At 31.8% G+C, this 25,789-nt stretch overlaps 1 long non-coding RNA gene across 1 annotated transcript; it reads right to left on the reverse strand.

Moving 5' to 3' along the window:
- Positions 1-926: 926 nt before the first annotated feature.
- On the reverse strand, positions 927-16,545 carry LOC133188580 (uncharacterized). The gene is made up of 4 exons (XR_009721310.1): positions 16,512-16,545; positions 4,042-4,263; positions 1,419-1,532; positions 927-1,320 (listed from the first exon to the last, which is right to left on the reverse strand). It is a non-coding gene; the product is annotated as an uncharacterized LOC133188580 (long non-coding RNA).
- Between the last annotated feature and the right edge of the window lie 9,244 nt (positions 16,546-25,789).

Genomic DNA, 25,789 nt, shown 5'->3' on the forward strand with positions numbered 1-25,789 from the left:
AATAAATTATTAAATTTTAGAACTAAGATTTGATTTTATTAACTTTGTTAGTGTAAAAATCCTTCAAAAAATCACACAAAATACGAAATCTGATGTACAGGTTCTAGACAGACATTACTTGAAAAATTGATGTCACTTTATAATTCTTTTTTTCCTATAGAATAGATATATATTTTATCACCTCTGGCTTGTGAACATGACTGTTTAGTCTTTATTTATCATTTATTGCATAAATATTTACATTTCCAATGTCTTTGTCCGAGATAAAATTACAAATTGTAAAAATACTTTATTTCTACATAAATCTACTAGTTCATCGATAGGCGCGGTTAAAAAAAAAATCACGTGCGGGGCGGGACAAATAGAGACAGAAGCGGGGCTATTAGCATGGGAATTTGCAGAATCAGGAGCATGTAAATATAAGGAATAACTATCAGATTTTTTGGATTCATGACGATGATCAATCGATTGGCTTGCGCGATAATTTTATGCATAAACGCCTTCGGCGTTTATGCAAATTATCACGCAAGCCACTCGATTGATCACATCATGAATCCAAAAAATAAGACAGTTAGCTTTAAATGAGTTTTAATAAAACATAATTTCACCACGCGAATTTAATTTCTTGTTCGTCGCACATCTGGTGAAAAAAGTAAGAGCGGGCAAGAGATTAAATAATAATATTATTACTTTTTTGTATGCAAAATTTTTAGGCATAACATGAAAAAAATTGAGTGACAATTATATTTTTTCTACTTTTTTCTGATTTGTAGAGTAAACAGATTTAAATTATCAAAAATAGAGCGGAAATAAAACAGAAACTGGCACAGAATTTCCCAGGTGCAGGAGATTTAAATTAATATTATTTGTATAGCTTTGTTCAAATAAGAGCGTGCGGGTCCGACAAGCAAAACATTAAATTGGAATGGCCTTTGTATTTGATTTTATTTATGAAAATTGATAATGGCACATGTCACATATTCACATCAAAACTTATCACATTATCACTTTTGGAATTGCAAAGCAGTGTATCAACAGACTTTTCATATTTGAAACTAATTATTTTTTTTTCTGCATAATAAAGCATAATTCAAAATGTACCGGTAGTATTTTCAGATTAAGATGGACTTAACTGTAGAAAAAGACAGTTTTATATTCAGTCCACATATCAGCTTCAGAGCAAATAATTAACCACACACACATGAACACCATTAGGGTCTTGGCTTATCTGCGGAAAAAGTTTATATTCTGCAAAATGGTCTTCACTGGTTTGTGGAACATGTGCAAGTTTTCCATCAGGGTCTGCCTCAATAATCCACTCTAAGGAACATGCAAAGAAGAACTGACAATGTAATATAAGTTATGCTACAAGTCTTGTATTGAAATTTCCTCCTATATTTCAGAAGAGTTACATATACCTGTACTAAATTGCCTAAGCTGTTGAACATGTGAATTTACAAGGTCCTGACTAGTCTGTACAATCTGTGGAACATGTAGAAATGCTGCAACAGGGTTTGCCTCCAAAATGCTTCCTATAATATATGTGTAAAACAAAATTAATTGTGATTATATTTATGCCTACAACTACATTCAGATACCTTTAATGTATGCTATTTCGATGCATTTTGAATAGAAATTTAACATGCTATTAAATAAATTTTCTTAACATAAAATAAATTAATAAAAAATATTAAATAAACTAATTGTTTTTTTATATAACACTAAACAGCAAGGGCAATGGTCATCCAGGTGTAAATTGTACAATCAACTGAGAAGTCCTATTAGGTAGACCCTAATTGTAAGGACCATTATGACAATTTATCAAAGGATCTTGGATCAGGCTAAACAAGAAATATACTAAACTTCAAAGTTCGCAGAAATGTTCTTTCTATAAATATCTACTTGATGGGTTTTACCTACCGTATTATTTAAGAAATTCAATTCTGACTAAGTTTCAAAAATGTATATCAAAGTTAAGGTTATCTTCACACCTTTTAGCTATTGAAACTGGATATAATAAAGCAAACAGATCCCACTGGAAATGTTTTTTTGTGTCATACTTGTGTTGAGGATGAATATCACATTCTACTAGTATGTCCTGTTTATCGAGATTATCAATGCAAATTATTTCTTTTTAAAAAAAACATCCATGCGTATAAATTACTGCAATTGTTCAATACTAAGAACTTTAAGGATATGTGTAACCTAGGTAAATATATTTATTATAGCATGAGGCAAAGAGGTGATCCTGTACATATAATCAAATATCAGCTGTCTCATTTAAAGTCATCATTTTGTAAGTTCTATGGTCGATACAATGACCTTGTCAGCAAATACAATTTATCATTGAGTCAAATGCTGACTGACGTTTTTCATACTAATTGTTAGACCATTATTTACACACTGAATTGTCGACGGATTTTTCCGTTATTTCCCAATCATGACAAGGAGCACACGGCGGGTGTGACCGGTCGGCAGGGGATGCTCACTCCTCCATGGCACCTGATCCCACCTCTGATGTTTGGAGGTCCGTGTTTGCTCTGCTCCTATTTTGTATTGTATAATGGACTTTTGAGCTTGAATACTGTTCGTTATCTCCATATATTTCATATCAAGGTGATCTTGTAATCCAATAATAATAATCACTCTAACCTTGTCTTAGAGGTATTATTTTCAATAATTTACTTTATTTAGGCCAAAAAAAAATAATAGTCTTGTTTTTTTTAAATTTTGGAAGAAAAAAATCTCGAATTTCCGGAATTTCATCGTTCTGTCACCATAATCGTTTTCTGTGTTAACACAAAACAAGCATTTCATGAAATTCTTGTTTTAAATGTGGACTTTCATAGAATACCATTTGAGTTTAGTCAAAAGACATGAAATTTGATTTTAAAAGACAATATTGACCTGTGACATGTTTAATTTTATCTTTTATTAGTTCATATCCAAAAAATGTTGTCGAAAAAAAAAATAAAATGAAAATATACAATAAAATAATTTTCCTACCTACCTACCCTATTTTTTTTTTCAGGCTGGTAGCAGGAAACAAGACTATTTTTTTGGTCTTATCTAAAATATGGATCACAAAAAGATGTTGTTTTTTCCCCATCAATTTAATTAATTCATCATTTTCACCAATTGCTATTTTCCTATTCTTGGAAAAAAAGTTCACAAATTAATATATTTCAATGTACGTGATGTAAACTTCAGAAACTTGCATCTGCTGAACATCAATTTTAGTGCCCTTGTAATCGTAGATTCGGGGGTATATAGTTTTTGCCCTGTGCATCCATCTGTCCGTTTGTCCACAAAAAAAATCATTAATCATCAAGTCGTAATGTTATGACAGCATGCTTTAATAGTGACTACTTATACAGTTTGATGGAACCACGGACCTATACTATACGTCCCTGACAGAATGGCATCCAAACATCATAAACTTTTTAGAACCTGACCTTGTTATTGAAACATTTGGTCAATTGCTTGCATATTACAACTAATTAAGTGTTTTGGCAGCATTAATAATGACTGTTTAATGGGTTAGGTACGTACTATGTAATAATAAGTAAACATGACAAACAGCTGGCAAAGTCCTGTCTCAATAAGTGTCAAACTTGGTATTTTCTTTTGAATAAATTTTAATTCTAGGATCAGTCTTCTTGTGTTCCTCTGTGTACGGTACAACCATAAGGGTGGTTGTACTAATAAAAATATTTCCTTAAACCTAGCAAATTGTTTATAGTCACAGTAATACCTTACATCTTTGATTTAGTAAAGACATAAAACATACAGGGTGTTAGTTCCTTGTTTTACTATTGTTATTCACAAAATATTTTCATTATGGCAAGTGAAATATTCTGAAATGGTGGCCAAAATTTTTTTTAGGTCCTCATTTAGTGACCTGAAAGTAAGTGTGACTTGGAACACTGTTGGGTAAAACATTTTTCATCTCTTGACCTCTCAAGAACATTGAAAAAAAAAATGCACTACAAAGAGGATGCAGCATATCAAATTTGAAAATCCATTATTCTAAATATTTACCTGATGAGTGATGAACTCCAAGGAAGATTGTCCATTGGGCATGGGATCACCATAGTCATATCTGATCTCCTTCCCTCTATCAATATCCCTTCTTGCAAAGAAAAAGCCTGGAGTAGTTGTTAAACACTTTTAACTTCTCATAACATGCATAAGATGGGGTTGTCTATAGCTGCATCATTAACCTACTTTCCAAGCCTTTGGAAGCTGTCAGATGCATCAATGCTTGTAAAATGATAATGAAAACCATAAATAAAAAGTTTAAAGTTACATATAAACATAATAACATATATGATGAAATATTAGGACTGCAGGAACAATACAGGTTTTATGCAACAATCACAATATAGTAGTCACAATATATGAATCACAATGTATTTTTCCAAAAATAATTTTTGTTTCATACAATTTGCAAGAGTAATAAAAATCCCTGCCACTGTATGATATTGTTCAATTATCGTACACATTTTAGAGTGCAAGAAAATTATGTTATTCTTTACTCTAAAAAATTGTCATCCTAGTGAGACATGACACTCTGCAATTTGTTGTAAAGATATAAAAATCCAAATAAAAAATATAACGCAGCAAGGTTAAGGATGCCCACAGGAAATAATACGCCTAAAAATATTCCGAGAAAATAAATATAGTGTTGATTTTTTTTTTACAGCATGAGTTTTGATTAATGGGAATTCTACTATTTGCATATGTAGGAGGGTTGTCCCAGAAATACGTGAACATTTTCAATATCTTTTGTTTCACTAATACTGTAAAGTTAAAAATAGGCATAGATCATGATCAACATTTTTGTGAATTTTTTCTGGAAATGTGCTTCTGATAAAATTAGTTTATTTAAGCATAAATTTGGCACAGTATTTAATTTTATTTTATTTACCAAGTAATGCATCTCAAATACGGCGTGTGTTGCTAAAAGATTGTGGAATTAATTCTTTCAATAGACAATTTCTCAATTCCGATAATAAACCTAACAGTTCACATTGTTTAACGATGGCCTTGGCTTAGGCTTATGACGTAAAGCTCAGGACTTTCAGTTTGTCTTCATTTCTTTTGGTCTACAAAATGTCTCTTCCAGCACTAATATCTCTTTCATCGTATGGGCAAGAGTCCTATCCCGTTTTAAAGACAGTGCTGCTTAATAATTTGTGCTCCAAATTATCACTAAACGTCACCATTTTTAACAATATCTAATTAAAAGTGTTCTGGCATATAACGTCATATATTTGTCATTAATGATATCAAATTAATGAATTTTCATACACAAGTATATCAGCTAGATCAAAGAGTATTTATGGAGGTAAAGTTTGTGACATTATATTTCCGTATAGCCTGGTAATAAAGAAAAATTCATTGACAATGCTACTTTTAAAAGTCAATAAACTGCAGTGTGCAGACCACCGATATTTAACACCCTTTAAATGCCGTTTTTACATATTAATGACATCACAAGCCTAAAATATTTTGTCATAATACTGAAAATATCATTTTCCAACAACTTGCAAAAAATTATTAGTTCTGGTCAAATAGTTTCTGAAATATACAAAAAGTTTGTGTTTTCTGGGACAACCCTCATATATATGAGGTCTTTGCCGAGTTCGGCCAAAGCAACTTTACTTACATCAGCTGTTTGTCAAGTGACATGTTTAAAATTACAAAAAATATGTATGGCTACAAAGATCATAAAGTACAACGATATACGGATATCTTTTCACTATGAAATTAATTTTGTTTTCTTTAAGACAAATTCCTTAACCTGAAAAGTGCTGGGAGCAACTTCCCCATGCCTGAGAATTATGTAAAATTTTTGATAAACTTCCTACATTGACATAATATGCATTGAAATAATGGTAAAATACGGAAAAAAGCAACAACGCACAACCAGCTCCTGGCACTTTTCAAAGTAGTAGGGATGTTACTACCTTTGTATAATAAAGTGCCCCAGCATGATACACCCGTCAAATATTGTTCAATTATCACGAACAGTTTAGAGTGCAAGAAAATAAAGTCAACCTTGATACAAGGATTTCCAAGATTTTTCCATTTCTTACAATTTTTGTTTATACATTTCCTGTGGTGTAGGCATTATAACAAATATTACATTATAGATCCTCAACTGGTAGTGTTAGAGCTTGACAAATGCCCATCTGCACCCCCCCCCCCCCCCCCCCACACACACACACACACACACACATCTTTCATATTTGTGAGACATGATGCTCTGAAATTTACTAGTTGATATTTTCAAAAAATTAAATAAAAATATCATATTAAACAAAATCAATTTAGTCTTAACAACTTAATCTATACCAATTTAATTTTAAAATAAAAGACTGGCCATCAAATGACATATGCTATAAACTGACCAGCAGTTCTTCTGTCTAATTCCCAAAGGATACAGATAAGAACTGCTTGATCAGAGATGCTCTAACAGAAATGATTGAGAACAGCTAGCCTTCCTACACTGAACTCATTAATTAATCTTTAACTGGATGCATGTCCACTCATTACTCCCAAGGGATGAATGGATCTGTGCTATCTGCTTTGTAGTGCAATTAAAATGAATATTTATGTCATTCTGAAATTAAATTTGAAAACAAAGATTTTTTTTTTTCAATTTGTTACAAAGATTTATAAAAAGAAAAAAAAATTGTAATCTTGATGCAACATTTTTAATAAGGTTTCTGCTTGACTCTTAGATTTGTAGGGACTATCTATTAGTTTATTATACAATATCAAATTAGTTTATTATACAATTATTGTATCAAATTAGTTTTAATTACTTTTCACCAAATTCATTTTAAAAGTTAGGCTAGCCCACAAAAAACTATTTAATCCAACATGGCTGATTCTTCTGCCCAATTCCCAAGAGATATAGATAACACCTGCTTGATCAGAGATGCTCTACCAGTTAGCTCCTCACACTAAACTAATTTCTCGCTAATTTGACATGCAATTTTCTGTTATCAAAATTCTCCTTGACCAGTGCTTGATAATTACACCCATGGGAGAGGTGGAATTTCTCTTGTAACATTATATTTGTTATAGATTGCTGTAAAGTATATAATGAAAAAAATAAGTATTTCTTGATTTTAACATCTTTTTAATAAGGATACTGCAACACTTCTACATTTTTTGGGATTGTGTAATTTAATAGTAAAAAGGCAGTTTTTTTTTTTTTAAAATTTCACTTAAATTAAAGGTCACAGTGACCTTGAAATAGGTCGCGACACACCTTCTACCTAAGATGCATAAACTGGCCAAGTTTGATGATTATAAGTCTAATAGTTTTCTAGTTATGAGCCGGACAGGATTTTTCCATATTTGGCCATAGCATCTTAATTAAAGGTCAGAACGACCTACTTTTAGTGCGTGACACACCTTCTACCAAAGAAGTATCAGCTGACAAAGTTTGATAATCCTAGGCCTAATAGTATTAAAGTTATGAGCCGAACACGAGAAAGGCTAACAGACAGACAGACAGACGGACATGAACGCCATAACATAATACGTTCCGTCTAAAGACGGGCGTATAAAAATTCATAAATTATAGTGAAGCAGATATCGTTGAACTTTTGAGATTTTCGAGGGGCTGTTCCTGTTATTCTAGATAGTTAATGTATAAATGTGCCTTACTGTGGCTTTATATGAGGTCTACACATTTTCAATTTAAGGCCTAAAAAAAAAATAAGTTTGTTTCCTGTAACCCGACCGACCCATTCAAATTATCCCCCGGCAGATTTTTTTTTTCTGCCAAATCTGCATTTGCTCTTTGGTTCGATCGATCAGCTGATTCCATTTATTCAAAAAATATTAATTGTAGCTTTATTTGAGATATGAAATATGTCATCCTAGTCAACATTTACCTTGAATATAAAGAGTAATCATTATTGTAACAACAATTTCCACCCACAACTTTTAGAATTTCGTTCTCTGCCACTAAGCAGCCATTTTGGGTGTCCACTTTAAATATAACACCTGGTTAATTCAGTCTGGGGATGTTTGACCCTTTTATCCATAAGCAAAAAAAAAAAAAAAAAAAAAAATCCCGACCTACCGACCCTTGATTTTTTGGGAATGTTACAGGAAGCAAACAATTTTTTTTAGGCCTAATTAGACTATAAAATATTGATTAATACATTCAAAAATATGACTTAGTTTTGGTCAGATCACACTTATTTTAATTTGATATTTACAAGCTACAATAATAGCTTGATCTACGCCTCAAGTACAGAGAAACTGTCTGTCAAACTAGGGTGTGACGTCATCTTAGTCAGTGCAGGAAGGTCAAGATGGCTTAAATTCTACATTCAAATAGTGTTATTATGACATGATAAGTTACACATCAATTTATGTTTACAATATTTATCATGTTATGAGAAAAGACTGTATTTGAGTGTGTATGAAAAAGAAAACATTAGTATTTAGGATTTATTTGTTCAGTTTCATTGTGACGTCATAATCGATTTCCAGAAGCTCTGCATATAGGCTGATGTAAGTATGGGAGTCCTAAACCTAGCTGCGTATACAATATATATATATATTTTTATATAATTAGTTTTGATTACTTGTTAAATATACAATATCAAATTAGTTTTAATTATATTATATACTAAAAGATTAGTTTTATTTACTTTACAACAAATTTATCTTGAAAGTTAGACTAGACAAGAAAGTCGACTTTTGCACTCGGCGAGCAGAGTTTTGACACTGTTTACGGAAATAAAAGAAAATTAATAAATAAGACAAACATGTCATAGATAGTTGTGTAGATAAATTATCGTAGAGGACAATGGTAATAAACAGTTTGCCAGTGCATTTCCTCTGAAAGTGTAAATAAGTTCAATTTTGGGGAAGGGGGGGGGGGGTACTCAATGTAATATGGATTTGGATACCTTGTGTTATCATCATACTATGGGTTGAAAAATTTATTACCAAAACAAGTGCCTGTAATACCAGCTGTTAAAAATCAGTATGGGCCACTACCATTTTAGAACTAGTAGCCTCTTCAGCGACCAGTTTTAAAGGCTGATATTTTTAACCGAACAGTTTTCTCTGGTGAGGGGAGGGACTAAGATTTTCCCAGAGGCTGATCGTGTATGGTGTTAATACCTATACACACACAGTATACACAGGAAGTCCTTGTTACCTGTGGGAACTTTTATACATATATTTCTAAAAGATGATAAATTTTTTAATTGTAAGCTAGCTTATTGTGAGAAAATATAGCATTATAACTGACAAACTGTCAACTTTAATGCATTTAATTATAAAACAAACAGCATATAGACCTCTTTAAATACAGCGATCTTTACAGCAATGTGTTGACGTGATCCTTGTCATGTTAAATATGGGAAATTCCGAAAATATCGATGTACCTGTATTTAATTTCAATTATTTATAAGTGTAAAAAAAGTTGTTATACAGTGCCTGGGAAGGTAAAACAACAGATGCGGGCAAATGGCCCTGTTATTTATAGCCACTAACCAGGGTCATTTTGAAATTTAAGGGGTCTAGAGGAAATATATTCAGGTCATTCTAAAATATGTCATAGTTTTGTGCTAATAATAATGCATATACATGTATCTTTGACACCTAAATTTAAGTTGCTAAAGAATGCCATAGGAATTGACAAATCATTCGACATTGACTAGCAAAAGTGATTTTTCTGTTTCTAAGAAATTCATAAATCATTCGTCATCTACCACAGCAAGTATTTAGGAAAATTACATTTAAACCAAACACACACTTTTTTTAAATTGTCGATTTAGAGATTAAGGGACAGGCAAAGATAAAAAACTTCGATGATGTGGTTTTTCATTGTAAGGTAAAATTTTTTTCGTAAATCTGTGGTAAGCCATCCAAAATGACTCAACATTTCTTTGCCAATGGATGTATAATATGTTGAATGTCGGTTCCAATTTTTTAATATGATACATTACAGATTCCATCTACCTTCGACGATGAATACTGTACCGATAGAGCAGACTGATATGAACTTCACAAAGTAGAAAACAATGTGTGTTGTGCTGCATGGCATCAGTGCATCAATGCATTGGGCCATTTTTCGGCAGTATGCACATATAGCACATGATATGGCCCCTTCCCAGGTCCTGGTCATAAAAATTTTTATGATCACGATCAAAATGTTTAGAAAACCCTGTTTGTATGAAAAGTTGTGCAACACTTCTCTTAGCAATTGAGCAAATGGCAAAAGATGCAATGTGGAAAAGCCACAAATATCTAGAAATAACCGTAGTGGGAATTGAATCATGCCAATCTCAAACAAATGCAAAAAAATGTTTTATAACTGAGGTTTTTCCTAATGCTTCTGTAGTAGGCCCTATATTATGTTCTCCCTCCTTTCTTTCATCAGAGGTAAGGCATAATAAAAAAAATATGTTTGTTTACAGTTACCCGACTGACCCTATATCTAATAGGCAACCCAAATTTTTTTTCGTCGTAAAAATCCAGAAGTCACTCATTCGTCGGTTTAACTTTTACATGCATCTTAATCAGTCAAGCGTTTGAAATCGAAAGTACTAGAAATAGTTAGTGCAACATGGAATTAAAGAAGAAATACAAGACAGTTTTTTTCATTGTGTGGTAGCTGTAAGGCAGTTGGCAAGAAAGATATTGCCATATGGCAAGCCCAAACAAAAGTAAAGCACCACACAATGGTAAAACTGTCTTGTTTTTCAACCAATTCATTTGAATTTGTGTATAAAAAAATTCAATAAAATAAAAAAAATCCTACCTATCGGCCCTATTTTATTTCGGCATGTAACAGTAAACAAACATATTTTTTTGTTTGGCCTAAACATGTATGGAAACCATAAACATAAAACTAACACCCCAAGTATGCCATCTGCATTCAGAATCGGTGCATGTGCTTTTTTGAGGTTGACAAGCTGGTAATTATGCTTCACAGCTGCTTCAGGCTGAAGCATCCGTCATTTGTAAGGTAGGTCGCGGGTTTGCTTTTGTCATCAATTTCGGTACACAATTTAGACAATTCGAGTGGTTGTTTTGTGCACATTTGATTATGACGTGAGTTACATCACAAAGGCAATGTTGCATTGCTTCCTGCTTATTTCTCTGAAAATTACTTTAATTAGCAATAGAATCTAGTCCATACGAGGCGTATGTACAGTGTGCGAAAGTATTAACGCCTGTCCGATGGTCCGAATCTATCTCAAATTGAATTGGTCTACCCCGATCCGAATTGAAACAGACCGAATTCTCTATCCCAATTTTGGCCATGGGTAAAATGAGATTGAACAAGAATGACCATTTCGTATTTTTAACACATAATTATAAACAAAATAATTGTGAAAAAATAATTTAATACTTTTATATTTTACATGGTAAAAGAACTGTTGTTAAATCTCTTTACTTATTAATTTATAACATTGTGCATCTTTCGATGAATTAGTGGTGTACAATTTTTACCCAATGCTTGCTGTTTATGTATATCAGGCATGCTACAAATCCTGACTGCAGGAAGCACTGCATTAAAACACAAATTGAATCAACAAAAAGACAACCAAAAAAATTGAAAATAAAATAATGAATCCGAGAAAAGGGAAAGCTATAAAGATGAAATTAGAGTTTGTGTCTTTCACAAATATTAGCTGGTCTGCAGAGTGAAGTTTATATACGACGAGTCTGAATAATTGCACAGTTTTTTGGGGTGTGAAATGCATGAACACTGCATGATTATATTTAATTTTCACTAGATAATCATGAAAATATATAGCAGATACTTCAATAAGAATATAAATGAATAAATTTTAAAAAATTTAACAATAACAAGAGCACATTTTTTCCTAATTTACTTTCTTTGGACATTCCTATTTGTCTACGGTCTATCCCAATTTCAAATGAGATAGTCAAATGGGCTATTTCATTCTCCTGATTAGTTTCGCACACTGTATGTATGAACCTAGAGGATTATAAGTTAATTCTGCTCTGATTATATGTGTAATGTATAAGAACAAACTTATAAAACATAATAAATGTGATGCAAAATGCATGGAATTCATTTTATATTGAAAATGATACTAAACTACTAAAGGTCAATCAAATTGATTCAGTGTTAAAAATATGGCACGCAAAATGAAAGTAACGGTTTCAGTAAATTGCTACATTGAAAAATTGAAAGGCTGTATGTATGCACATAAATTTGCAATGAAGAGAAGGTGTGTAATGCACCATGTTTGCTCATCACAGCCAAAAAAAACCAACACATTTGTTATTTTAAGGATAACATCAACCCTAAACACTAAAAATGGATGAAATTTAATTAAATGCATTTTCCTCTTTTTTAAAAAAATATTTTGTATTTGAATCTAATAAAGTTGTTCTCTATTTATAAGCAGGCTAGCAAGGAATTGATTTATCAGTGAAATGCATGTTAAACATGTTATAATAAGGAGGAGAAGGACCTTGAGCTGAAAAAATACTTGTCATTCAATTTTTTTCATATTTTGTATATTTCTAATTAAGTATGTCCCACATATCTTAAAGCAGTTATATCATTAGGTTTCTTACCTTATTTTGGAGATATTGATTGACAATTACTATGCCCTACTGTATCTAAGTGGAGTTTTAATTCTCCATGTTTCCGGGCTAATTACTCTGTCCTTAATGGGATTTTTTAAGCATATGTAAAAAATATCAAAGTGGACATGTATCTTTTAAATTATTTCAGAGTATAACTAGGATTTAAAATTCAAAAAAGCAAGTTTTGTCTATCACACTGCATCTGGATAGGGAAAATTACGCACTTTTTAAGACAACTTAAACAATAAAAAACGTAATTTACAAAAAATTCTATCATTCAATATTTTTTAATTTATGTTGAAATGCAAATCCTTCAAATTATTGAATAACTGTAAAAATTTCAAATGATGAAGCTGACCTCATTATTTCACAGGACATCGTTAAAGAGGACATAAGCATGACAAAAATGTGTCATGTTACATTTCTCGACTACGAGAAAAACCAACTATGACGTCACAGGTAAGCTAAATAAGCGAAATAAGATATACCTACATATGATTTCCGTCATCAGCCATGCAAAAATAATTTTTGTGTTCCCCATTTCTCAAAATATTTCATCATATACTGATTATGAACTGTTTTTACATAATACAGTGGCTTCCATTTTATTGGATAGCGGTTTAACGAATATTTCAGCTATTTCAATATAATATCAGAGCACAAAACCATTTCTTATATATTTATTAATAATTTCACCTGATATTCTGATGAAAAAATACTGGAATTTTGTTTTATCCCATACAAAAATTTGGACTATCATAGTGTTTTTTGATAATCAGCACTTTGTTCACACCTCCACAGAGCTCGACATTAACGCTTGTCCGGTACCAGCGAAAAAAAATTACGGACAAGTGAATATTGCTGGGCACTTGTCCGATTGGACAAGTGCATTTTAATATAAAGAAGTCTTCAAATAATAAAAAGAACGACTATTGAAAGTTCATCGGTAAAGACGTAAGCAGTACATAAAAAAACGAACTTCGATCCCGATATGGATCACTATGTAATTGAGTTCACACTCGATCGGGATCGAAGTTCACTAATTGCATACTACTGCAAAGGAGGGCATGAAGTTACGTCGAGTTACGAAGTTTAGGTTCTTTTTGATAATTGTGAACATTTATGTTGTTGTCAGGATAGAAAGTCTAGATAAAAGTTTGTTTTTATGTGTTTGTTGTGTTTATCAATAACATCACGAATGAATCACATGTAATGGACTTTATATTAGTTTTCAAGTTGACAGTATTGTATCTTTATTGAACAAATTTCGGACCAGTGAAGTTGAAGTTCGGACAAGTAAATGTCTTGGTCACTTGCCCGATTGGACAAGTAAGGGGAAAAAATTAATGTCGAGCCCTGCTCCACCTTCGTATGTGAAGCCTTTGTTTACACAGTTTGACACCAATTACCTTGACTGGCTTGAGTACGACAATGAGGGGATTAGTTACGCCTGGACGCACACAGGCACCTTACCTGTGTCAATAGTGGGCATAGTAAATAGATATGTTTTGATTACAGTTGTGGTGATCAGCTTGGGTTCAATGATGCACTTGTTAATTATGACAGTTATCTGCAATTTTTTCGGCGTGAAATTTTAATTATTGAACTGATTAGCTTGTGTATGACAATTTGCTTGGATAATGAAATAACCCTATTCAATCGTTTAACTTGGTAAATTGGCTTAATATTTATTCACTTTTCAGTGCAAAATTTATGGTAAAAATCACAAATGGCTCGTTCTATAAAAATACGTCTCAAAATTCATACCAACTTTCTCGACATGGCTCTCAAAATCTCTCTTCAGCAGACAAGAACGAGACTGGTAAACTCACACACAGTATAAAATACGTAACCGTATTAAAGAAACAAATCTAAAGGAAACAATTACATATATTTAATATTTTTGTTTATTTTCAATTTACAATCTATCCAGGGAAAAATAGTTTACGGTTATTAGTCAAGCATTTAGTCTACTTCCTTTTCCAAAATGGCGACCATCGAAGAAGGAATGTAAACATGTGCTGAAGAAAGATGGCAATAACTATCAAAGAATATACTCTATACGTCAATTTATTTGATAAAAAATTTCATATTAAATTCATAAGTAAGTGAAATAAATTATTTTTAGTAAAGTCATTAAGTAAACATGTCAAAAGAAAACAAAAGTGCAAGCTTGAAATTTGCTAGCTACGATGTATTATCAATACATGTAGCTCTATACATCTATCTTTGGACTCGGTATGGAGCAATCGGCTATTCTAATTTTCGGCTATTCGGATAAAACTATGCTGACAACTTGACTATTCGATAAAACGGGAACCACTGTAATACCACCCCTGTGTTCACCGAGTATGATCTTGCTGTACTAACAGATCATGTATGACGTCACCGACTTGTTGGACACGCAGTTTAGGGAAACAGAGGAGTGGATCAATCTTTTTCATAATTTGTTAATGTTTACAAGAACATAAAAACTTTTTAATTTTTTTATATAAGATGGTAATTAAAGTTAAAAAATTGTCAAAAAATTATACAAGAATTAATGCTTTACACATATTGCACTTATATAAACAGAGACTATAATGTAGTTAAACAGTCATGTGACCATGTGTCCTTCATCCCCTTAAAATGAATTCATACAAACACCCAGCATATCGGACCTTTATGGCACTCTAAACAGATATTAATATACTGTACATGTATTACGAAATACAAGTATCAAGACTTCAAGTACAATTTTTTTCTATAACAAAATTAAGCTATCTGTGTTTAAGCTGAATGCAAGTATTTTACATTTTTTAATGATGAAAAATTAATAAAGAAAAAAAAACAAGAAAGAACAAATGTTTGAGAGTTCTGACTATATACTGAATTGCGATTGACTTAAAAAGAACATTACCGATAACCCCCACCCCCCTTCAATGGTGGACTTTTTTTTTTCCTTTACCGTGTTATACTTGAATTCTTAATAATGAACTTGAACATCCTAACATTACTTGTATTATATTATCTATCGCAGTGTTACTGCTAGTGGTGTTCCAATCATCGATTATAATCGAAAATCAGTCGATTGTTGGCATAATCCAAGCGCTCGATTACAAAATTTCTATTCCGATTAATCGGGTTATTTATTTTATTTTACAAGCGTAATAGTTTTCAAGCCAAATATTCCAGCCGCGACTTTTCTATTAACTTATTTGTGTATCGTAATGGCGTAGACGAACAGACATTGTATTCATACCCGGGTAACAACGCTAATTCCCGGGTATGGACATACTTTGGATTCTACAAAATGAATGAAGAACCAGCTGGACTAGATCGAACGTTCTATCGTTAAAATATTGTCCTAAGGACTAGGGCTTGTCCCGAAACACAGTTAGATTATTCTAACTACAGCTGGACCACCACAGAAAGTAGTTATTCATCCATTCTTACCATTTGATAAACTAAATTGACAGACTTTGTTAATGTCCGATTATAATTGATAATTAGTTAGTTACAGTAGCCCGATCATCGATTATGAAATTCTTACCGATTCCCATCACTAGTTACTGCATATTAATTCTAATGCACGAAGAATGTTTATATCAATATACCGTTCATTCTGACTTTGTGGGCAGAATTATGAATTTCATAATACTAGAGAAGATATGCTACTTATCTTCACGTAGGCAAATTTAATAAAAATTTCAGATAATATGCCGCAAATTCTAAGGAACATTATATCAAATTTTTCTGAACATGTTTTCCCGTAAAAAATTTTATGCAGTAAACCCGCGACCAACCTTAAACTGTGCTTACGATCAAACAAGTTCGAAAGTTCCTCGTTCTCTCGTCTAATTATCATAAATATGTGTTATATTCGATTGCTCTACTAATAATAACAAGATACTTACTGTCTTACAGTTACAGCTCTTTACCCCTGCTAAACGCCGCCATTGTCCTCCCACAATGCATTGCGTGTATCGCTACACCGTATTGTGGGATATTCCAATTGACATTTATAGATACACAAAATGTTGAAAGCGAGGGACTTAGACCGACTGTTCTAAAAATAGATTTTGCGTTGTGGGACATTTTTCTATATATCCTTATGGGTCAAAAAAATTATTTTTTTTGTTTTTTATGGTAGGAATAGCATTTCCAACATTTCTGTGAAGTTTAGACTACATGGTTTATGGGTCAAAATATAGATGACCCATAAACCACCTAAGGATCCCACAACGTGAGTCTGAGATACGCCAAATATCCCATAACACGCCTCTTGTATAACTATATATATATATATATATATATATATATATATATATATATATATATATATATATATATATATATATATATATATATATATATATCATTTGAATATTTATAGCATAAATCGAAATCGAACTTCAATTCAGTCATCTGTACTTTTTCTGAAAAATGTTATCTTTCAGTTACAAAACTATCTTCATATATCTTTCGTATTATCAATAGAGGCATGTTTTCCTGTTTTCTCTGAATTATCCGAGAAGTGCGGAATATCCCGAGTCATGAGATGTCTTAAGAAAGAATAAATTTTTTCGTCATAAAAAGTGGTCTGTTGTATGTTAAAGACTGTCAATGGAAATATGTAGCTAATCTTGCGAGAAATAGTAATTAAGCTACGTAATATAAATAGTAATTATTATAGCTGACTAGGCCAATACATTAGAGCACAATTAAAGAGGAATTTTTTCGTATCGAATAAGAGGTTATTAAAAGTTTCGTAGATTGGTGCCATAAAATTAAAACCACTTAGTGTACATCAAATTAGATAATTTTTCCCTTCACATAACGTTAGCATTTTCTTTTCTTTCTACAGAATGAACTATAAATCAAAAGCTTTATTTATCTATTTATTTTTTTAAATAAAATACAAATGATTTGGCAAGCAATGATATGAGCACGCGGCGCGACCTCAAGATACGATGTATTATTACCTGAATCTAACGGAGAAAAATATTTTGATCTGAACATTTTTAATCTATTAATCAATCACGTTTACTCACTTGAGTGATGTGACACAGTTGCTTTATAAAATTTGCATTTCTTAATATACCTTATTTGTGTCAGATCCATAAAAGCTACTCGTTATATAGAAAGCTCACGCAAATAAGAGGTCAAAATGATACAGGAAGGAGTGGGGTGATTTTTCCTGCATTCTATAAAGTTTAACTCTTGAAAAAATGACATAGACCTAAGAAATGTTGAAACAGGCCAGTGAGAAACCATTTTGTTTTAAATATTTTAAATGTTTTAAATGAAGAGGAAAGACCCAATAAATGCCAATTTCAAGTCCGAGTGTCCAAAGTCAGTCACATCGAGTAAAGATGCTTACGTTTTGACAAGCTAATCAGAATGAAACAGTCAATTGCAAGGAAGGTACTTTTCCTTCTGCAAAGATCTCTGTACAATATTTTGCATAAAATTCATGAAACTAACAAGCTTTTAATAGGTTTGAAAAAAGAAAAAAAAAACGAAAAAATTTTTTTAAAGGGAGCTAATACTGAGAACACTTGTCAGACTTCTAAAACGCCATGAAACTGAACTGCAATAGAGCTGGATGACCAACTAATGTCTTTTTGTACATGAGTAAAATTTGAGAAGTTATCATCGTATCAATTTGATATAAAATTCTCAAAACTTCTTTTAACTTATGTCTTATTTTGTTTTCTCAAATTTCTTAAAGGTTATTGTTGTTTTACGATTCAAAAAAATTTTGGAAGCACAAACTAAATAATATCAATTTTATCGGACCAGTCTACGGATGTATCATACGTCATGCGTGTGTTTTATTGTGTAATATATTATTGTTTTACTCTGTATTACATATGTTGTAATTTGTAAAGACCATAAAGCGGAGACAAATGAGAGTCACAGTTTTGATCCTATATATATCTTGATTTCAATTTGAAACATAAAATTAAATTTCTTTACATTTTTTTAAAATTTAGATTTGATTAAAAAAAAAAACAAAATTGTATTTTATTATCAAAATCATTCTAGTCACATATGGATTTGAAGCCTGAAGTACAATAAAATGTAAAGATAATGAAATTATAAAAAAGTGATGTAAATTTCTTTTCTGACGATTTCACAGATTGTCCTCTGGGTTGGGAAGAATATGCAATGAATTGTTATGGATTCTTCACAGATAAAAAAGACTGGAACACGGCAAAGGTGTACATGTTTTAAATATTCTGCATAAAAAAGAAAAATACAGTAATTAAGAGTAAAATTAATTAAAAAAAATAATATCAAAGCAGTAAATAAGTACAGAGCCATACGATTAGGCGATAAGGGGTATGAACTGGTGAAGGTGACGCTAATTACTGTATAGACATGGACAATCATATTTAAATTACAATTTTTTGATAAATTTTTATTAAATATATGCAATTTGAAATGTGGAAAATATATATCCGAATACCGATTTTATTATTCGATACTCGGAAGTTCGATCAAGTACCCGGTTTACCGAATTTTAGATGCATAGTGAAAAAAAGTACCGTAAACGTGATTTTTTTTTAAAGATAATTATAACTTGAATCATGATCGTTAACTAAAATACATCCTTATACATATTATTTTTTTTTTTTAAAATCGGAAGTAGATTATAGAAAATCTGCTTCACTTATGCTGATGTATCGTTGCTTTGATTTTTGTACCTTTATAGTACAAAGATTTATCAAATTTTGCATTGCCATAGTATAGTTTGCGAAATATTTTTTTTATTGGTTTAAATATTAACCACGGTTTAACCATGGTTTAAGACAAGAACACTTATAAAGGAACAACTACAACAAAGAAATAAATAAAATAAAATTAAAAAAAAAAAGTAAGTTTTGAAAATGTTTGAAAATTTATGGGTGATTTTTTGCATGTAACCATTTAAAAATAATATTATGCTCTCTTATTACTTACCGCTCAAAGCTTTTGCGAATCAGTGGGTGCTCATCTCGTGGTAGTAGAAAACGAAGAAGAAGACAATTGGATTTATGATCGAATGAAATACCACAAGGACAAAGGTGATTATTTTTAATATGTAATTGAAATTGATTTACATGAGTTTTTCTTAGAAAACACGTCATTTAGAACTGTAGCTTTTCTAGGTAAATAATTTGATATTAATATATTTTATTTCCGAAACACGAATAATTATCCCCGTTGACTTTATTAATCAATAGGTACTTTGATAATTAGATGACAATGCAGAAAAATACTTAACAACAATAGTTGAATTTTTTTTATTTCAGTAATTTACAGGAACTTGGTTGAATTAATGTTTTGTTGATGCGTATGTGTACATTGCATTGATGGAATGTCCATGAAACAGTTCATCTTTCAAAAATATTTCATACAGAAAAATCTAAATTCTTCAATTTACGAATTAATATTGGCAGATGTTTGATTCAGTAATTGGTTTTCTTAAGAAATAAAGAAGAAACAATTAGTGGATGAATAAACTTCACAAGAATAGACAGTGTGATCTTTGTGTAGTGTATGCGCTCTTCAAATTATGCATTAATTTAATCTAGTTCAGATAAACATGTATTCATATTGATAACATTGAAATGTATAACTGTTTAACTATTAGGTGATGATTGGTGGTCTGGTGGGTCAGATGCAGGATACGAAAACACGTGGTATTGGCTCCATTCTAAGAGCAGTATGATTTACACTGATTGGAATCAAGGTGAACCAAACGGAGAGCAGAGAGAAAACTGTTTGTTGTTAAAATTGAGGTTCAAATGGGTCGATGGTCCTTGTTGGTATAAATCAAACTTTATCTGCGAAAAATGAACAATTATGAAACAGAAAAAAATTGCTGATTTTTTATAGACCGTTGTTCTGAATAAGATAAAATTTAAATATTTTATATTCAACTTCTGCTACATTCCGTAATAAAGTGAAACTGCTCAATTATTGGATATAAAAAGAAAATGTTGCATCTTAATTTTTAATTGTTTTGTATTTTGAAAAAAAAATCAATAAAAAACAAACTGCACTATGTGTAGTTGAGTCTTAGAAAATCAATGTAAAGTCAAACAAACAATGGATCAGGATACATTTCATTAAACATCTATCAAGAATATCAAGCTGTTTGAAAAATGCAGCGATCGTGATGGAATCTTGCAAATGATTTTTTTGTTGCAAATAATTTTCACAGTTTTAAAACAAGGGCACCGCAAAGCGGAGCATACCCTCCAAAAGAATCTACAAATCAAGGCAGCATTCGACATCAATACCGCTGCAAATTGCGTCACTTTCATAACCCTCGAACGATTGCATTACTATATTACCTCCAACTCCGTTGCAAGAGGATAATAAAATGCATTTCTTTGTTTCTACTGCTGCAATAATTGCAGAAAAAATAAACAACCCCCCATATGTGGACAAGTTCAAGTTTCTTTTACTGTATAAATGGCAACCGCGAATTCCCGCGTAATCAAAGAAAGAATCAAATCATTTTATTCTTAAAATAAAGAAATATGACCTTAAAATAATTTACACATTGATCAAATAAAAGCACAACAACGAGCCATTATCTTTCTCTCTACTTATAACATCGTGTCAATCCTGAGAGCAATAGACATAAAAATACTTATGCATTCTAAAAGTCATTCTTTCGGATGCGTCCCTTAAAAACCGATGCTCTGTGTTCTGTCGGCAGCGGGAGTCAAAAAGGATGTTAAACACTTACTGCTTAGTGGCCTGAGTGCCAAACATAGGTCTAAAGAAACCCTTCATCTGTATAACTATGGTGAAGTTTCTCTCTGAGTAAAAATCATCGAGTGGAAAGGAAAATACAAGTAATCAATAATCATTTGACTTAGAAAATTACTAGTATACTTTTATTTCATTCATGTGGTTAGTACAAAAGCAATATAAATGAACACAGCCGTACTATTTGATTCATGGATAATAATATTGGGATAGAATATACTTCAACTGACATACATGTATAATGTTTGGCATGCGGTAGAGTAAATAGTACTTGTTAACAAATGTTTTTAAACCAATCAAATTTGACTATTTAACTTGAAAGTATATGATAAATTAATCTAACATTATGGTGAGGTGTGTAACCATGGTATGTGAGCTTGTGTGAATTTGATCCTGAATTATTATGCTTTGAATATTGCATAAGAAATGTGAAGACAAAACTTTGACCTGTACATGATTTAAATGAAGTTCCATGATTAACAACTTGGAAGTTATCACACTCTTCATGAATATAATAACTATGGGATCTGCCTCATTTGCAGATACATGGATAATACATTCACTCAAAGCACTGTCCCTTTTTAAGCACCTTGTGCAGCCCTGTAATATATAATGTACCTGAAAGAAATACCCGCGTCTTTGTAAAAATAAAAATGAATTATGAAAATGTTTTTGAACACTGTACTTCAAAGTCAAAGTTTGCGAGTTAATATGTTTTATTTTTTTTAAGAAATGAAAATAGTTTCTAAAAGCACTATTAACCATTTTGAATTAAGATATTTAAGTACACAGAATACACGCTTTTAATTTTACAGATGTTATCAAATAACTGAGATATACAATAAAAGTTTATAAAATACTAGGTAATTCATTCAAACAATATGAGCTGCAACTTTGATATCGGAAATTTTTGTTGCAATATTGCAGTAAACTATTTCAATGACAGAAAAAAGAACATTCATAAAATTATGTTGTTTATATTTGCGAAGGAAGAACTATTTATAAGCTTTGCTTAAAATAAAATTACATTATTGTCATCCTGTAAAATATCAATTTCTTAAAACATTTTTGTGACGCCATCTTTTCTTAAACCTGGTTCAGTAAATTTCTTATTGTCCTGCACTCCGTCTTATAAGTTACCTGTAGGTGTCCAATAAGATTCAACTTATTGGACAGCTACCGGTAACATTCAAATGAAAACAACAGGACGAGACAAATAAATAAACAGCACTGAAAAGGCTTTGATAAATCAAACAATTTAATATGAACAATATAGGAAAATAGTAGCGTAAATTATAAATATTTCAGAAAAATCCTACTGAAATTGGCATGAATAATCCATAGTGAACTGAAGGTCTCGCATGAAATATTGTAGAAGAATTCGTGGCACCGATCATAAATTTCTTAATTTCGTTCATTACTTTTCATTTCACAACGATTGATACACGGAACATTCACAGAATCTTGGGGACACAAAAGAAGAATCAGATGCATGCGTTTTCTTACACACAACCTTGGGCTTTTTACTTAGTTTAACTTCCATACTTCCGCCTTTAACTATTCCACTCACGAAATTTCAACTGATTCCATATTTTCGTTCGGTAATTTGTGACCATTTGCCAATCTAGTCCCGCGTTGTTTGAGCGAGTGTCTGTCGTTGCTTCAAGGAGTGGCTGGAGTAAAATCCTTCAAACCTGCGCACAATTTAGAAACTGTTTATTTAAAAAAAATATTTATCAGAAACATCTCCCAATTCCACAAAAATGCTTAAAGAATGGTTTGAGTAAAATCCTTCAAATCCTGTTGCTTTACACAGATGAGAAACTATTTCGTGCAAACTCTGAAATAAAAGAATATACCCGGATTACACAGTAGAAAACTTGAGCTGAAGTTTGCATTTTGGTGTTCTCGATTAATGGCATTTTCAAAACACCTGAATCTGAAGAAGTCGTTGTTTAAAATGTACGCCGTCATCCGTGGTGTTGGGTTGAAAAATGAATAAATTGTCAAGAATTCAATAGAACTAACTTTTACGCATGCGTAGTGTGTATCAAAATGTCGTAATGCGGATAAATAAGACTAAACAAAGTTAACGTTCATATTTATCGATATAAAACATGGCTGGATGATCCCTAAAAAAAGTATTGAAAAAGTACAGAAGAAAATCCAAACCTAGTTCTTTGGCCTAACTTAATGTACAATGCCAGGTGAAGTAATCCAAGCAGAACGAGACCCTTTTACCTGTGGGTGTCCAATAAGTTAACAATGGAAGTATTCGACATTGGTGAAATGTTTTAAGTTATAAGCCTGAAACTGACCATTATGTCAGATATTAGATTGACAATTTCTATGCAGTTTTTGGAAATCATGTCTTCTAGCATTCTTTCGGAATTCCAATGGGTACCGATTGCACCCCGTTATTAGCAGGTTTATTTTTGTATTCATATGAAGTAGAATTTATTTCAAAATTTCTACATGAGAAGAAGACACTTGCCGTGGATCAACTAGAGATTTAGATATATCGACGACGTATTATTAACTAACAATTTTTCCTTCCATTAATATGTCAACTCGATATATCCCTGTGAACTTGAAATAAAAGATACCACAGAGTCTGACATATCTGTTTCATATTTAGAAATTTTACTAGATAAAAAGTTAATGGTTACTAACAACAAAACTTAATGATAAACGTGATGACTTTTCCATCGTTAACTTTCCTTACTTATGAGGCAATATAACGTTATCACCTGCATATGGGGTTTATCTCTTCCAGTTGATTCGATAGCAAGAGTATGCTCTACGCATGAACCAAAAACGTGGCAAGCTATTGACTAACAGGTTAATGAAACAATGATATCAGCGGTCTCATTTGAAAGCATCATTTCGCTAGTTTTATGGTTGATACAATTACCCTGTCAGCATATACAATATACACAGTGTATAATTAAGTAGAATGCTGGCTGACTTTTTCAAACTATTTGTTAGTCCATAATCTAAATTGTTTTGATTTTTTATTCACTGAATTGTCTACGGATTTTTCCGTTTGCCCGATCATGACAATGAGCACATGTCGGTGTGACGACGGGGGATGCTTACTCCTCCATGGCACCTGATCCCACCTCTGATGATTTTAGAGGACCGTGTTTGCTCTGCTCCAAATTTGTATTATTTCAGTGGACTTTTGTGATTGGTTACTGTTCGTTATCTTCATATTTCATTCTAGTTAAATTAATGAGTATAGAGGGAATTCAGAATGATTTAGTTTTTAGTATAGTTATGTAGTTCTTGACATCAATTAATGTCTATAAGGATATCAAAAGGAAATTTAGCGGAATTAATACCATAGTCTAAAACTGGCATATTAATGTTTCAAGGAATACACTGGAATGACCTAAACATGAAGTTTAAATAGATTGACTAGATTTCGGTTTAAACGAATGTAGTATCATTTATTTCATTTCGTTTAAATCTTGCAACGTTAATCACATTTGCCATGAAAATCCGTTTCAATGGTAAATATTCATTTTAGGTACACATTCAAGTGATATATATTGCCATACTTTTCGTCAGTCGCCATGCCTAGTGCGTCATTCGTAATTTTTTTTGACATCTTAAGCTTTCCTGGAATCGCTGAACCAGTTTCAGCTAATTTTGACATATACAGTGCAAGAACAAACATTTTGAGCTTAATGCCCCCTGGGACCTGAAAAGTAGAACCAAACCATCAACATTTATTTATTCTTCAGGAATCATCTTCTTTACTTCGATCCTAGACATTTAGCATTTAAAGAACTGTTAACATGATTGTAAGGAACGTTGAACCCTCTACCAAAAATTGTTTAATTCATGGTCCAAAGATCGGGCTCCGGTACCATAAAACTAAGAGGAGCTCACCTTTCATCTCAGTCTCGCTTTTACCAAACGAATTAATAGTGAAAAAGTGAGAATGAGATCAAAAAGTGATCTCGTCTCTAAGTTTAATGGCCGGTGTAAAGACGAATAATGACACCATTTTTTTGTACAAAAAGAACCCTAGGGGTAAGTTTTTTTTTATATGTGCAACCTATAAGAAATTGACCCCCGTTGAAAAATGACCCCACCCATTGGAACAGAGTGATACAAAGTTCAAAAGAGATGATTGATGCCAAGGTTTGATTCTCTTGCGTTTTTTTCTGATTACATGTAATACTAGACGAACACGCGATTAAAAGGAGTATTCTACTTAAGTAAAGTAGCGTGGTCCCTTTTTACACCCTTGGTTTACCGGTTAAATGTTAACACACGGTATTTTATTTGTTTTCATTGTGTATAACGAAGTATTTCTAATTAAAACATTGTGTATTTATAATGACTAATTAAACATATAAAAAATACAAGCCTATTTTGAACATCTATCGCACTAAAAAATGCCGGAACATTT

This window comes from Saccostrea echinata, unplaced genomic scaffold (genome assembly GCF_033153115.1).
Source record: "Saccostrea echinata isolate AGI-Se365-2 ecotype Australia unplaced genomic scaffold, CSIRO_AGI_Sech_v1 ptg000016l, whole genome shotgun sequence".
NCBI lineage: Eukaryota > Metazoa > Mollusca > Bivalvia > Ostreida > Ostreidae > Saccostrea > Saccostrea echinata.